The sequence below is a fragment of the Lycium barbarum genome, chromosome 9 (genome assembly GCF_019175385.1).
Source record: "Lycium barbarum isolate Lr01 chromosome 9, ASM1917538v2, whole genome shotgun sequence".
NCBI classification, from domain to species: domain Eukaryota; kingdom Viridiplantae; phylum Streptophyta; class Magnoliopsida; order Solanales; family Solanaceae; genus Lycium; species Lycium barbarum.
Window position 1 is genome coordinate 5509152 of NC_083345.1, and position 13433 is coordinate 5522584.

At 35.7% G+C, this 13433-nt stretch overlaps 1 pseudogene; it reads right to left on the reverse strand.

The window, feature by feature from the left end:
• Nucleotides 1-7990: 7990 nt before the first annotated feature.
• On the reverse strand, nucleotides 7991-13433 carry LOC132611568 (uncharacterized; annotated as a pseudogene).

Consider the following 13433-nt stretch of genomic DNA (forward strand, 5'->3'; position numbering starts at 1 on the left):
TTCGGTTCGGTCCGGTTTTTCGATTTTCGGTGTTTATGCCCACCCCTACTTAGGGGGCATACTTTTAGTTATGCTTTGACTAAAAGTCTGCCCCATAAGGCATAACTTGAAAAAGACTTTTCGTTAAGCCTTAACTAAAAGTCTGCCCATAAGTATGTCGGACCCTGCATACACTTGTTAAGGAATAGCCAAAGTTATGCCGGACCCGGCATACTTATGCGTCTGCCCATAAGACATGAATATGCCGGGTCCGGCATAACTTTGGTTATTCCTTCACAAGTGTATGCCGAGTCCGGCATACACACGATCCAAACCTTGCCTTGCGATTTTTTTTTTTAATTTATGCTTGAGCGGTGGTTCGAACCCAGAACCTCATGATTTCTGTGCGAAGCTCAGGGTTGCAACGCGAAGGGCAAAAATTAAAGACCAGCAAAATGGGGGGCAAAATTTAAAGACCACAAATATGAGGGGCAAAATTTAAAGACCACCCCAAAAGAAGGGCAATCCGCGCAAAAATCATTTTCCCTAAGTTTTATAGCCCATAGATATTAGTAACTCAAATAAAACTCAAATCAAAACCAAATCAACACTAATGCTAACAAAAGAAATTCAATTCCAACACTAGGAATAACAATAATGTTGGATATTTATTACGTATTATTAGTTTTGCACTGGTTTAGACAATGAAAATACATAATTTTTTTACTATATTATATACAGTCATATAATTAATACTTATTAGCCATATTTTTTTTTCTTTTAGTACGTTTAGATTATGATCATTTTCATTATGACTTAGCGATTTCATTATACTTTTTGTTGAATATTTTAATACAATGTCACTCATCTCACATTTTGTGTTATTTTCTTAAGAAACACCTTAATTAGATAATTGCATTTTACTAGGACTAAAGAAATATTTGAAACATGATTATGTTTTGTATGAAGACTTTATCGGGGAAAAAAACCCCGGAAAAGCCCAAAAAATCCGAGAAAACCCAAAGTTGAAAAACCCGACTTTTGTTGGTTTAGTTTGGTTTATAGTTTTAAAAATCTGACACAATTGGTTTGGTGTTTGAGAAACCCAAACTAACCTGATCCATGTACACTCCTACTTGTTGCTTTATTGAATAAATTGTACACACCTAATGTATACATATATGGTTCTAAGAAAAAATTGGTTGTGTATACATCTATTAAAAAAAATGGTTGAATGCAATTGGTTTTTTATTTTGATTTTAGTTAGATTTTAATAGACATATTGTATACACCCTTTGATTCGTATACATATAATAGTGTACATATGTATAACCCCATAAATTAGGTTGCGATTAGAGAATAAAGGGGATTTGAAATTGTGGCACAAGCAACTCTCCTTATTAAGTGGAATTGAAAGCAGTTAATATTCTTCAGGTCTTTAATACCCACGTTTTATAAGGGGCAAGAATATTTGCATTCCTATAATTAAGCAACCTCTTTTCTTAATTGACTACTTAGTGCCAATTTTTTTAGGCTTAAAATATGCTAACAAGTTTTGGTTTAAATATTTGTCAATACTATGTAAAGCTTGTAGTAAGATGTCAATTTGGGACACGAAGACATAAATGGCTATTCAGATGAAACTATTGACACCGGATGACTCAAGAACCTTAAAAGATATTTTTTAGCCTTTTCAAAATAATTCCATTCATACTTTTTTCTACCTAATTCCAGCTTATGCATAGAAACTGTATTATTGTTATATAGAAAACGAATCAAAACTGTATATGTATAGAAAATGTATCATACGTATAGAAATTGTATCGTTGTTGTATAGAATATGTATCCCTACAATATGTATGTGTAAAGAAAATATATCATTGTTGTATAAATTGTGTATAATAAATGTATAATCAACGTATACTCATGTAACACCCCGTACCTTTAATGAAGGTTTTGACCACGATCCTAGACTTAGAACATCAGATAAAGAATGTTGGAATTGAAATTTTTCCGTTCAGTTGTGATATGGTGGTTTACGCCCATGAACAGTGGTCGTAATCCAATTTACGACCATGAACAGTGCCCGTAAACTGAAACCAAGAATTTCTGAACATTCTGGAATTTGACATTTTGAGGTCATATGGTTAAATACGGACCGTATTGTACTTTACGGCCCGTATTTCAAAACGTGTTTGGAATTTGAGAAAACTTCCTTGATGAAAGTTGTAGAGCATTGAAATACCTTTCCAACGGTATCTTACGAGGGGTCAAACGGACATCTGTGCAAAGAGTTATGACAATTTTACTGAAGAGAGGCAGTGCAGTCCGTATGACAGAATACGGACCGTATTGCAGTTTACGGCCCGTAAACTTGAAATACGGCCAGCACAGTGCTGGACGTAAACTGCATTTTCCAGAACATTATATGTTCGTTTATATCAGTTCAAGTCATTATTTTTCATTCCCTCAAACCCTAGAACGACCTCCTACTCTCCTCCAACATCAAGAACACCAAGGTAAGTCCATTCCAATTATTCCAACTCAATTCTAACATATATCCTTGTAATCTAAACAAGAAATAATCATTCCTAATCTAGGGTTTTCAAGAAAACCCATCTCAAGATTCAAGAATCAAGATTTAGGAAATCTTTTTCAAAATCCAAGTCTTTAATTCAAGTTTTGGAGCAACTAAGGTATGTAGAACTTCCATCCACATGAGGGAATCTCTATGTTCTTCCCCATGCTTCGTTTCCTTGATATCCATGAAGTTCAAATCTTAGGGCACTAAATCCAACATATTGGTAGCCCGTATTTAAGTATTTATGTACATGAATTTTGTATCTATAGTCGTTGTTGTATTCCTAATCTTCCATTACGGTTATTAGGAACCCTAGCGGAATCCATGAATCATGAATTCTTCCTCATGTGTTCTCATTATGTTCATATGAAACTTAATGACTTTAGTTTGCAAGTTACAAGCATGTTTTCAAGTCAATTACAAATATATGATTATGAACTATTGTATTATTCATAAATCAAGAATATGTTTACAAGCTATTTCATGAAACCATATTTACAAGCTATTTCATGAAACCATGTTTACAAGTTATTTCGTGAAATCATGATCATAAGACAAGTACAAGTTAATTCACGAAAGTCATGGGCTTCTTAGCCAACTATATTATTTTCATGTTCGGGAGTTGTATTAATACCGAGAAGGCTCAGATAGCCTGAAACTACGTATGCCAACGTAGGATAAGAATCGCTCCGCCCAGTTAGGACGATTCCTTCATATTTTCCCCATTGAGGGATTTGGATCCATTCATGTCAGATTCATGTCTCGTGCCCCAGCAAGGTACGAGATAGCTTAGCTGATCGGGCAGAGATCAGACTCCACGTTTCTCCCCGTGGTGGTTCATGTCGGTATTACAGATTATTACAGATTATTACAGACTATTACAGATTATTACAGATTATTACAGATTATCTCATGCTTACAGTACTCATGTTTATGTTCAGTTCCAGTACTCAGTTTCAGTTTCAATTTCATGTTTATGTACTCATGCTCATGTTCATGTCCAAGTTTTCAGTTTCAGTTCTTATCATGTTATCCTATGTCCCATGTTGTTTCTTCCGGTTGCTTTACATACCAGTACATTCAATGTGCTGACGTCCCCTTTTATTGCCCGGGGGCCTGTATTTCACGATGCAGGTACGGATTTACAGAACGACGCTTCTGATCAGTAGGATTTGCTCGTACCAGTTTATTGGTGAGCCCCACCTCATTCGGGGTTTAAACATTGTATCTCTCTATTTAGTTTTGCATGTAAAGGTATGCTGGGGGCCTTGTCCCAGTAATTATGTTTTCCAGTCAGACTCATGATAGAGGTTTCATAGACTAGACAAGTCAGTTATGTCATGCCAAACATTTGGAGTCATATAGCCATTTTGGCTCACTCATGTTTAACAAGTATTTTATTAAGTATTATGACTCATTACGTTTTATAAAGGCTCATCATGCATTCACATTATATTTCCGCTCATGTATGCCTCATGATAGTTCAGCAAGCCATGTGGTTCGCTCGGTCACATGCAGTCAGGCACCGAGTGCCGTGTTACGTCCAGGCCATGGTTCGGGGCGTGACAACTCACTAATTACACACGTATTATACAATTATTATACACATATTATACATGTTCTGGAGATATTTTTGAAGGAACACAGTCCAATCTCCGGTGGCCTTGCTTCACACTACTCCATCAATCGTCATCCATCTAATCAATCTTGTTTTATTTTACAAGGTAGGGAATCGAATCCTCACCAATAAGGTGAAAGTTCAAGTAGTCAACCAGGAATTTATATTTTGTTAATGGATGTAAATTATATACATGAACCATAAATATTACTTTGCATGTTAATTATATACACGAACCATCAATGAATCTATCATCTTTAAAGAATATACCAATTAATTCTTATCAAGAGATTTTCCTTTAATTACATAATAAGTGAACTAAATCAGTAAATATTTTTGGCTCATAATAAGTGACCTGATTGTTTTCTTATCTTTCCCATTTACGGGAATTGGTCATGTTATTCAACTTGTGGTTAGGTTTCGAAGTTAATCGGAACGGATTGCACCTCTGTATAACATATTGAGAAAGAATTGCTACGAATGGGAAATCGATCAATTACTAGCCCTGTTAAACAAGCTGGAATAAGTCGTATTACACGCTCATTAAATATTTTGCAATGACGTTAAATTTCCAGCAGCAATAAGAAGTATAAAGTTAAACTACTAATTCTTATAGTTTTCTTAATCAATCAGTTTTATGAACTTGGTTTTTTTCTAAAGGCGTATTACACGTGGAAGAAAACATTAAAGGGTTAACTCGGGTTATACTGTAACGAAGTTCTGTTGGACTCAGCTCGAGCTTGGTTCTACCGTCACAAAGTCTGATTAGGTTCCGATCGGTACTATAGCAAGTTTGGTTGAGCTCGGCTCGCTCGGTGCTCAGGCCTTACTCGTAGCATTGCGAATTCACAATATTACAAAATGCAGCGTTAGTGAATGTCAATACTGTACCACAAAGTGCACCACTACACTTGGAAGGACTAAAAAAACTCCAGTCCAATTTGCTGGTTATTCAGTCACACCTCTCAGAAGGGATACATAATACCTATAGCACCATTTTGATCATAGCTATCAAGTGGTGACTCTCCTTGATAGCTATTAGTAATTACATCATAGCTCTGTGAAATGCCTGCCCACAGTTAATGGATTGATAACAACTTCTCTGTTCCTGTAAATAAAGTTCAATTTTCTTTGGATAAACTTACCACTTTCTTTGACAAAGTTACAACATTCTTCACCACATTTTTCTACTTTAAGACCAAAAGTTACACACAAGGGTACCGAAAAAGAAATCGTCATTAAACAGGGTATTGAGGACGGAGGCATAAGAAAAAACATTGAAGTTCTAGAACAATATCCTGTGGTCTTGTAATTATTAGTAATTCACATGAAACCAACAATCCTTTCTCGTAATGCTTCAAGTGTATTTTTTACACAATCATGTTGAAAACTAAATCTTTGATCCTCCTGATAGAAAAAGCTAAAAGGCGCAAAGCTCTTTCTGATCTATATACACCTCTTAATCATTGACTCAATATAACAAATCAATTTCAGTATAATTGGCAATGACATCTAACTTCCAGAAGTAAGAAGTGAAAATTTGCAGTCACTCAAATTTACAATATTTGGCATGGTCTAGGAAGAGGGTTCTGAGAAACCCTATGGTCTAGAATATTGAGAAAATTCGTCAAAAGGAAACGGATGTTGGCACAGGTACCTCATAGTGTTACAAAAACTGGTGTCTAGGGCCACTAAAGAGCTATCTTTGTACATAAATTTTGAAAATGGAGGACAGAAACACCTTCAAGGAAGAGGAACAATGCTGGAGTAACAAGGGAAAATCCTGCTGAAACGAATGCACACTTACTACTTTCATCGACAAAGTCACAACATTCTTCACCACATTTTTCTACTTTTATGCGAAGCGCTTGGGAGCATCTCTGAAGAAGGGAAACATACTCATTATTGTTTAGAGGGAAATATACCATGCTTACATGCTATAACTACAAATGCACCAGCAGATTGAGTACCAACACAAATGAATACTCGCTTTATTAGTGTGCTTATGCTAAAGGGCTGTAATTCAAGTATTATAGCTCCTACTTATCTCTAAAGCAGTGGACTGAGCTCTAGAAAAAGGTGCTTAATGTTTCTGTAGTCCTACAAAATAAAAAGACACAGAGATCACAGAAATCAGAAGTCTAAAACAAAATCATTGCTTAACTTCATGTTTCGACACAGTACATACTTTGAGGCCTCAGAATGAAACTAGAATAGTAAGTTCAAAAACGCCAAGAAGAAAGTAAAAGGTCATACTCATGCAACTTCTATAATTATAAGACAGGATGTTGTAGCCTGTAGGGTCTCTTGTTTTGAATAAATCTCATTCGGTTCTGTGAGTTTGTAGTATGATAGAGCATCTATAAGCCAGAACTTTGAGATTTATGCGGAATTCTCTAATAGATTGCAACAACTAAACATCCAATACAAGAATCTGAAAACTAATACAAAGACGTACCAATCACAATTTATCACTTACCAAGTCATCAATAAGTCAAAAAACGTTTTGCATATTCATATGAACTACAAGGAAAGGAGAACACTGAATATAATGTCTCAGTGCCTTGATATTTTCAACTTAATCATATTTGAAAAAACACTTTTGCTAAGAAAAAAATTAATGGGAGAACTTAAACTTGAAGTTCTTAAGTATCTAGAATCTTTTTTGAAAAGTAAAAAGTAATGAACTTAAAAAATGAACAAGTGCATTTTGTCTCTGCTGGAAATTGAGGCAAATTCCACGAGATACCTGCTACCTCCCACTAGCAACAATTACCAGGTAACTCTGTTACCAAAGGCTAGAACAGATGGGAAGAAATCGCCTAGTGTTTTTGTCTTTGCTGGAAATTGAACCTGAGACCTCATAGTGCTCAACTCACTTCATTGCATTGAATTTCCAAAGAAGATAAACTAACTGCATCACCAATCTAATAAAAAGGAAACCTTCTGGCTCCTGTTAAGGGTCATTATTGCCAGCTTTACCCTTCTGAGTTCCACAAGTTGCCAGGTCGAGTTTTTCCGATCAAATATATAGGCTTTTACTTCTTTTAATTGACTATGCCAAGGCTTGTTTCCATAAGAAGTAGAATCACTCAAATTCTTCATATACATGAAATGACTGATGAAATGTTTAATCATTTTATTAGTTGACGTTAGGATGAGTCTCCTAGGATGACAACTCCCAAGCAAAGCATCCACAAACATTGGGCACTCCCGAGATGACTCTATTTCTACGTCTAAAACGTCCACTTGGGGGATAGGAACTCTATCATCCAGTCGCATATCTTTCATGTTGATCTCATTACAACTGACAAAATAAAGAGAAACTTGAGACCAAGAGGTCGAATCTAATAGAAACTTCCTCAACTTACAAAACCATGCAGCATTTAAAGAGTAGCAGTGAAGAACTATTTTTGAGTGCTTCAATTTTCTTGAGTCACTTGCAATTTTTAGTTCAGGAATTTGATCTCCCATATACTCAAGTGATACTAAGTTCGAGGAATCAATATCCCCTGTGCCATGACAATACTGAAGCTTCAACATCTTAAGGGATTGAGATCTAGAAATAAGGTTCTAGAGAAATCCATCAGATATCGTCACATGTGATATATCTAAAGATTTCAGATTCTGACATTCAACAACATCGAATTCTTCCGATGAATAACTAGAATAAGTCAAGTGTTCAAGAGTTGGTGCTTGGATTTTAACAAGTCGGTTTTGTTGTGTCCGAATGGAAACTGACTTGATCTTCTGAAGATTCAACAACTCAATCTTTTCCAACCCATCACAATACTCTAGGATGAAATTAACAATCAAGGGACAACTGCTAAGTAGAGTCTGAAGCATGTTTTCGTGACAGCAATTAGAGAAAGCTTTCTCAAAGAATTGCAGTTTGCGACACTACTTGTAAACGAGACAAGCTTTAGATTACAACACCAAAGAACCAAATCTCTTAAAGATTTTGCTGCCAGGATTGTGAAAACAGGGCAGCGGTATGAGGAAGAACAGCTAAAATCTCTATACACTAGATCTTTTACACCATTCTGAAGTGCAATGTCAAGCCACTTATCAATGATCAGAACGAAAACTTCAATAGAATCACTATAGTCTGATAATTCAAACTTTTCTATAGGGATTTTCCCGTCCCTATATCTCTCCATGATATTGTCAACTATTTTCGTATTGTCTTTGAGATAATCAACAGTGAATTCAAAGTTGGGAAGAGTCAACCATGCATGTAGCCATGTTTTGGAGAGAATGCTCTTCTTGGCTGCTTCTTTAAAACTACGGTAAGAGAATATTTTTTGAATGAGGCATTCAGGCAATATGTCTAACGTGGGTGTCGCTCTCCCCATGGTGTTGGTTTGGAAGTTGCTGATTCTTGAAGGATCGAAACCCTAATGTTAATGGAAATTTATGGATTTTATTCTTGCAAATACTGCAGATAAAAAAGAGAGACCCTATTTTAGGAACGGAAAAGGGCCAAAATTATCCCTGAACTCATCCATACCTTTCGTTATACTTTAGGATCAATTATACCCTTATCGTTATACTATGGGGTCAATTATACCCTTATGTCTAACAGCTGACACGTGACATCATCCTAGCCCTTCAAAATTATTTTCCCCTCAAATAATTTTTTACCCACTAAAATAACTCAACCCGATCCGAATTTTTTTTCCAGCTAAGCTAAGGGGTAATGGGTTGGGTCCGTATCACTTTGGCTGGAAAAAAAATTCAGAGAAATAAAAATTCGGGTCGGGTCAGGTTGGTTATTTTAGTGGGTAAAAAATTATTTGAGGGGAAAATAATTTTGAAGGGCTGGGATGATGCCACGTGGCAGCTGTTAGACATAAGGGTATAATTGACCCCATAGTATAACAGTAAGGGTATAATTGGCCCTAAAGTATAACGAAGGGTATGAATGAACTATTTCCCAAAATTCAGGATAATTTTTGGCCCTTTTCCGTTTTAGGAATCCTATTTCTAACTGTTTAGCGTTTAATGTTTGTTTCTCCCCCTTCATTTTTGCGATGTCTATTTTAGATCCACCATCTATGTACACCTTTGTAATAGTAAATGATACTGCATACTTTAGTTTTTAACCTAGCTAGGTATTTCTAGATTTTTTTTTAAGTTTATTACTAGTAAATAGAATAATTCTTTTATGAATTCGATATAAAATTTAATGCTACTTTTTTATGATTGTATTATTTAAAGGGAAAAAGTTCAAATGCGTCATCGAACTATCCGAAATGACTCATTGATGTCACTCGTTAATAGTTGAGTTCATTTATGTCACTGCCGTGAACAAAAGTGCACATGCCACTTTTCATTTAACTGCTCAAATGTGTGGCATCCAATTAAAGGTTCACGTCACTAAATTAATCAATCCCAAATTAAATTAAAACCCATCCCAAACCCGACCCAGAACCCAAACCATTCCCTTTTATTCACGGAAGCATCGTTAATTACAACTACATGATCAAAGTATGAAAAATGTCATTTTCCTCTGTGTACAGGCACGAAAGTTTGCTCTTCATGAAGTCTTTAATCTATCATGTGAATTGAAATATTAATATATTCTGTCATCATCCAAATAACTCTCTAAAATTGCGGGGAAATATACATTGAAACCAGGAGTCTTGTGTGAAGATTGTTAAAAACTTTCGTGCTAATATTGCAAATATGCAACCTTCAATGCTGCAAAATTGTTGATTGCAAAACTTCTTTCATTTTTCCCTTTCATGAGTAAACAACTTGTACTTTTTCTTAACAAAGTAGCCAACAAATAAAATTTGAAGGTCAGGTCTCACTTCTAAGTCTATTGCTGTCATGGGATTACTGATGCAACCATCAATTACTAGTTTACCATTGAACTACAAATTCCTTATTGGTATGTAGTGGCAGGTCTAGTGAAGATTTCAGAGAGTTTCTCAACAGGTCTTGAGATATTTTGGACAATTCATGTGATTTCCACATATATTACAACTGATTGTCGTTGAGAAATAAATCGTGCAATGATGAGACGTATAGTACCAGATAAATTATAGGTGGTTCCATTGAGGAAGTCGCCCAAATTCACAGTACTCGACAAGGTACAAGGAGAGCTGATTTTTTTTCTGAGACACCGATGTCAGAGTAGGTACCTCATTGTGATACGAAAACTGGTGTACCCCTGGGCCACCAGACAATTGCTTTTAATATTGAGAAATGAAAATGGAGAACGGAAACACCCTCGAAGGAAGAGCGGCAAAGTTGAAGTAACTAAACCGATTGCATCTATTTATATCTGTTAAAGAGATATGCACCACGCTATAACTACATTAAATCATCTTAGTACTAGTATGGACCAACAAGTTGAGAACCAAGATAAAATTGCTAATATGCACCAGCAGAGTGAGTACCAGCACAAATGAACACTCACTTTTGAGTGTGCTTATACTAAAGGGTTGTGACTCCAGTATTACAGATCCAGAGAGCTCCAAAAAAAGGTGCTTAATAGTTCAATACTGCTTTCCAAAGCAGAAAAGATGCAAAAATCACAGATATCAGAAGTCTAAAATAGATCTATATGCAGCATGAGGCCTCAAGATGAAATCAATAGTTTTGTTAATTGCATACACATGCAACTTTTAGAATTATAAGACAGGATGCTGTGAGGTCTTGTTTTGAGTATATCTCAATTGATTCTGTGGTTTTGGGAGTACCAAATAACACCTATAAGCTGGCCTTCAGGAGATCTATGTGGAACTCTTTAATACATTGAAACAACTAAAATATCGAATCCAAGTATCTGAAAATTGACTGGGAATTATCCATCACAATGGATCACTTATTATGTCTCTATTAAACATTTAAAAGTTTTTATTTTTATTTTTAAAATAGTACAGAATTCACATGAACTACAGATAAACATAACACCAAACATAGTTTAATTTCTTAGTGCCTTGATGTTTCCAACTTAATCACATTTGAAAAAGACTATCCATAAGAAAAATAATAACCGTACTAATGGGAGAACTTAAATTTGAAGTTCTTAAAAGAATTGAGAATCATCTTAGAAAATATAGATGAATTAATAAACTTAAAAATGAATAAGTGCATTCAATTTGCCGTACAGGTAATCTGCATCACCAATCTAATTAAAAAAAATATTCTTGTAAATCTTTTCGCAGTTATCTGTTTCACACCACATTCTGATCTTAGGCAAGTTAAACCAACATCAAATTTTACGACTGCAAAAGACCCTCTGATCGTCATGATAGAAGACTAAAAGAAGTAAAGCTCTTTGCATATATTTGATGAGAAACAGTTTGCTGCCTGATTCAGAGTACAGGGCTAAGCTTGTAATGAGCTTCTCAGAAGAAGTAAAACAGAGTTCCTTAGTTTATATTAGCTTAGTAAAAGAGAGATATACCGTGCTTTAACTACATAAATGTTACCTGCGCCCAGGGGCGGAGCCAAGTGTAGTTGAGGGGATTCATCCGAACCCCCTCGGCAGAAAATTACAGTGTATATTGAAGGTTAAAATTATTTTTTTATGTATATATGGTAGGTGTTGAACCCCCTTAGCTTCTTGTATATTTACCTCTTTATATTTTTGAACCCCCTTACTGAAAATCCTGGCTCCGCCACTGCCTGCGCCAAGATGCTGATGAAACAAAAGAACACTTATTTTTTAGTGTACTTTGTACAGCTTTTGTTTATCTTTAAAAGCGGTGGAATCTGGTTCAGGAGCTCTATTTAGCGCAGTGTGAGAAATAAAGAAAGAACAAAGTGCAGTTCTATACTCCTATGAATAAGGGCATTCAATTTGCAATAGAATAAACTGCATCACCATTCTAATAAAAAGAAATATTTCTCCCTCTTACTAACGGTCCTTATTGAGAGCTTTCCACTTTTGAGTTCTACAGGATACCAACTCTGACTTTTCTTCGTATCAAGTTTGTAGACTTTTACTTCTTTTAATTGACTATGCCAAGGCTCGTTTTCATGAGAAGGAGAGTGACTCAAATTCTTCATATACATCAGACGATTAACGAAGCATGTAAATGTTACTCTTGTTGAACATAGGTTGAGTCTCCTTGGATGACAGCTCCATAGCAAAGCATCCACAAACGTGGGGGACTCCCCAATCCGCCATGTAAAATCGACATTCAAAACTTCCACTTGGGGGGTAGCAAATCCATGGTGCAGTTGCAGATCTTTCATGTCGATGTTTTTGCATTTGGAAAAATAAAGGGAAATTAAACTTGAGACCAAGAGGTAGAATTTGATAGAAACTTCCTCAGCTTACAAAACCATGCAGCATTTAAATTGTTGAAGCATTTAAGAAATATTTTTGAGTTCTTCAATTGGCTTGACTCACTTGCCATTTTAAGTTCAGGAATTTTATCTCCCATATACTCAAGTGATGCCAAACTTGAAGAATCAATCTCCCCTATGCCCTTACAATCCCGAACCTTCAAGACCTTCAGGGATTGAGATCTAGAAATAAGGTTATGAAGAAATCCATCAGATATCGTCACGTATGATAGTTCTAAAGATTTCAGATTCGGACATTCAACAACATCCAAAGATTTCAGATTTGTACATTCAACAATATCCAAGTTTCTCCAGATATAACAAGCTTGCGAAATGGAAACTGACTCGATCTTTCGAAGATTTATCAGCTCAATCTTTTCCAACCCATAACAATGATCAAGGATGAAACTGACAATCAAGGGACAACTGTTAAGTAGAGTCTGAAGCATGTTATCGTCTAAACGGACCTTTAATAGAGAAAGCTTTCTCAAAGAATGACAGTTCGACACACCACTCGATAATGAAACACAGATCAGATCAAAACCAGTTCTCTTAAAATTTTGCTGCCAAGACTTTGAAAATAGGAAAAGGAAAAGGGTATGATAGGAAAAAGTCGCGAGTATCTCTAATCACTACTTCTTTTATCCCATTTTGAAGTGCAATGTCAAGCCACTTATAAGTCAGACCGAAAACTGGAGAAGAACTAGAGTATGATAATTCAAACTTTTCTATAGGGATTTTCCTGACCCAATATCTCTCCATGATATTATCAACTATTTTCATGCCTTTAAGATAATCAACTGCCATTTCCAAGTCGGGAAGAGTTAACCAAGCTTGCAGCCATGTTTTGGAGAGAATGCTCTTCTTGGCTGCTTCTTTATAACTAAGATTACCAAGTATTTTTTTAATGAGGCATTCAGGCAATATGTCTGCTGTGGCTTTCCCCAT